General features: G+C 33.3%; 1 pseudogene; it reads right to left on the reverse strand.

The window, feature by feature from the left end:
* The window catches only part of LOC140991215 (uncharacterized), a 55251-nt pseudogene that overhangs the window by 32831 nt on the left and 18415 nt on the right, over positions 1-4005 (reverse strand).

Genomic DNA, 4005 nt, shown 5'->3' on the forward strand with positions numbered 1-4005 from the left:
ATTTGTTCGACATGGAATTGCCTCTATCCATTTGGAAACATAATCCACTGCAACTAAAATATACAAGTATCCAAACGACGGTGGAAAAGGTCCCATAAAATCTATTCCCCAACAATCAAAGATTTCAATTTCAATAATAGGATTCAAAGGCATCATGTTTTTTTTTAAAATCGCACCCAATTTTTGACAGATTTCGTGGATGTCTTTAAACAAAGTGTGCCAATAAAATCCACACTGCAAGATTTTTGCAGCTGTTTTCTTTGAAGAAAAATGTCGTCCGCATGCTTCTGAATGACAAAATTTAATGACACTACTTACCTCATTGTCGGGTATGCAACGTCAAAAAATTTGATACGGACAATACTTGAACAGATACGGATCATCCCAATAAAACTTTTTTACCTCATTCAAAAATTTTCTTTTATCTTGTGAACTCCATTGCGGTGGCCTTTTTCCTGTCACAAGAAAATTTACTATGTTAGCAAACCAAGGTGTAGTAGTAACTGAAAATAGATGTTCATCAGGAAAATTATCGTTAATTGGTGTCGTTTCACAAGATGATCCTGTTACTAGTCTCGATAAATGATCGGCTACGACATTCTAGGTTCTTTTTTTTTCTTTGATCACAATGTCAAATTCTTGGAGCAACAAAATCCATCGTATCAGTCGTGGCTTTGCATCCTGTTTGGTCAACAAATATCTAATAGCAGAATTATCAGTAAACACGATAGTTGTTGATCCAATCAAATAAGAACGAAATTTATCTAATGCAAATATTACAGCAAGTAGTTCTTTTTCAGTTGTGGAGTAATTCATTTGAGATGGTTTAATGTTTTACTTGCATAATATATCACATAAGGCTTACCGTTTCTTCTTTGACCCAATACTGCACCGACTGCATAATCACTCGCATCGCACATGATTTCAAATGGTAAAGACCAATCAGGAGGTTGCATGATAGGAGCTGATGTTAAATGTCGAATGATTTTATCAAAAGCATTTTGACATTCTTGAGTCCACTCAAATNTTTTAAAACTTTTTCCAAATTTTCAAGAAAATTATCAAATGTATTCCCAAAGACAGTTAAATCATCCATGAAAATTTCCAAACAATTTTCAACCATGTCGCAAAAAATGCTTAGCATACATCTTTGAAATGTTGCTGGGGCATTGCATAATCCAAATGGCATCCTTCTAAATGCAAATATTCCAAAAGAACATGTAAATGTAGTTTTATCTTGATCTTCGAGTGCAATGGGAATTTGATAATAACCTGAATATCCATCAAGAAAACAGTAGTATGGATGACCTGCTACTCTTTCTAAAATTTGATCCAAAAATGGTAATGAAAATGATCTTTTCTAGTGGCGTCATTTAATTTTTTATAATCAATACACAGCCGCCAACTAGATGGGACTCGACTTGTTAACAATTCACTTTTTTCATTTTTTATCACTGTGATGCCAGATTTTTTCGGAACTACTTGTGTTGGGCTTACCCACTTACTATCAGAAATAGGGTAGATAATCCCAACATCAAGTAGTTTGAGAACGTCAGTTTTCACATTATCTTTCATGTATGGATTTAATCTTCTTTGTGGTTGTTGAGATGTTTTTGCATTTTCTTCTAATTGAATTTTGTGAGTGCAAATTAGTGGATTAATGCCCTTGAGATATTTTAATGTCCAACCAATTGCATTTTTATGTCTTTTAAGCATATCAACTAATTTACCTTCTTCATCACTTGCTAGTTTGGAAGAAATTACCACCGGATATTTTTCATCTTCTCCAAGAAATGCATACTTCAATTCTTCTGGCAAGGGTTTTAACTCCAATATGGGTGGTTCGTCTTTGTTCTCATATTTTGCATCAAATTCTTTCTCTGATCCTGGTAACAAGTGATACCTGATAAAATCATCAAGATCAATTTCAATATTTTCTTCAACAGTTTCAATTGAACAAATATCTAATTAATCACGATTACTCCCTTCTTGAATGTTTTCTTCCACAAGAGTTTCAATAAGATTTTCATCTTCACTTTCATCTCCTTTGTCATGTGGTTGCTTACAAAGAGTAAACACATTAAGCTCCAAGGTCATGTTACCAAATGTCAACTTCATTATTCCATTCCTGCAATTTATAAGAGCATTAGAAGTTGCTAAAAATGGACGACCTAAAATTACAGGAATTGCATTACAAGCTTCGATAGGTTGTGTATCTAAAACTATGAAATCGACAGGATATACAAAGTTATCAACTTGGACCAACACGTCTTCTACTATACCTCTTGGCACTTTAACAGATCTATCAGCAAGTAAAAGTGTTACCGAAGTAGGTTTTAACTCGCATACATTGAATTCTAGATAAACTGAATATGGAAGTAAATTCACACTAGCTCCAAGGTCAAGCAAGGCTTTTTTAATCTTTCGTTCTCCAATAATACAAGAAATAGTAGAAAAACCAGGGTCTTTGTATTAAGCATTATTATTTTGAATGATTGCACTTACTTGTTCGGCTAAAAATGTTTTCTTTTTCACATTCAATTTTCTTTTCACAGTGCACAAGTCTTTCAAAAATTTGGCATATAATGTACCTGTTTTATTGCATCTAATAAAGGAATATTAACTTTTACTTGTTTAAAAATATCATATATATCAGAATTCAAATTTGATTTTTTTGTATTTTTCAATGCATGAGGGAATGGTGGTGGCACTATCTGTTGAAACTCCTCTTCTCAAGTTATGGGTTCCACTTCCTTACCCTTTGGAGTTGATTTATCATCATCTTCACAAGGTTCAAGAATGGATTTTTCCACAACCTTACCACTTCGAAGGGTAATAACATATTTTACCTGATCCATCGGTTGAGTTCCAGAAGTTCCAGTTTGTGAATGATGATCCTTGGGATTAGGCCGAAGTTGTGAAGGAAATTTACCTTTTTCATGAAAATTAAGTGCAGATGCAAATTTAAGAAGAGTATCTTTCAAATCTGTCATGGTTTGAGCAGTTTGAGTATTGATAGACTCTTGCTTTGCAATGAAAGAATTCAATATATCTTCCAAATTCTTTTTAGGTGGAGGAACATAAGGTGCATAATTTTGAAAATTTTGTTGATTTTGGAAATGTGGTTGTGAAAATTGTGCAGCATTATCATTTCTCCAACTAAAATTTGGATGATTTCGCCAACCTGGATTGTAATTTTGAGAAAATGGTTCAAAATGTTTACCTTTTGAAATTGTTCAAAACATTGGCTTGTTCATGGAGACATTCTTTAAAAGAGGGCAAAGTGGGACAATCTTTTGTAGAATGATCACTTGTATCACAGATGTGACACGCAATTTTCTGAACAGATTTTAATTGACCATTCTTTTTCAATTCAAGTGCTTCAAATTTTCTTGCCAAAGAAGTAAATCTAGCTTGTAGATCATGTTCATCTTTGAGGGTATACATACCTCCACCAGATGTGGGATATTGAATCTTGTTTGATGGTTCGATTGTACCTATAGTGTCCCAATTTTGAGCATTTTCAGCTAATGAATCGAGATACTCAATTGCCTCGTTTGGATCTTTATCTTCAAATGTTCCATTACACATAAATTCAACCATTTGCCTATCTTTAGGTGTTAAGCCTTCATAAAATTGAGAAACAACTCTCCAAATTTCAAAACCATGATGTGGACAAAGATTAAGCAATTCTTTATATCTATCCCAACACTGATAAAAAGTTTCTCCTTGTTTTTGAGTGAAAGTGATGATTTGCCTTTTGAAAGAATTTGTTCTATGAGATGGAAAAAACTTTTTCAAAAATTGTTGTTGCAATTCATCCCAAGTTCGAATGGATCCCGATCTAAGATTTTGTAGCCAAGTTTTAGCTTTATCTTTTAAAGAAAAAGGAAAAAGCTTAAGTCGAATGGTGTTCATGCTACAATTTAGATCATTATATGTGTTGCACACTTCTTCAAATTCTCGTAAATGCATGTATGGATTTTCAGAATCTAAGCCATGAAA

The sequence above is a fragment of the Primulina huaijiensis genome, chromosome 13 (assembly GCF_012295235.1).
Source record: "Primulina huaijiensis isolate GDHJ02 chromosome 13, ASM1229523v2, whole genome shotgun sequence".
In the NCBI taxonomy this organism is placed as follows: Eukaryota; Viridiplantae; Streptophyta; class Magnoliopsida; order Lamiales; family Gesneriaceae; genus Primulina; species Primulina huaijiensis.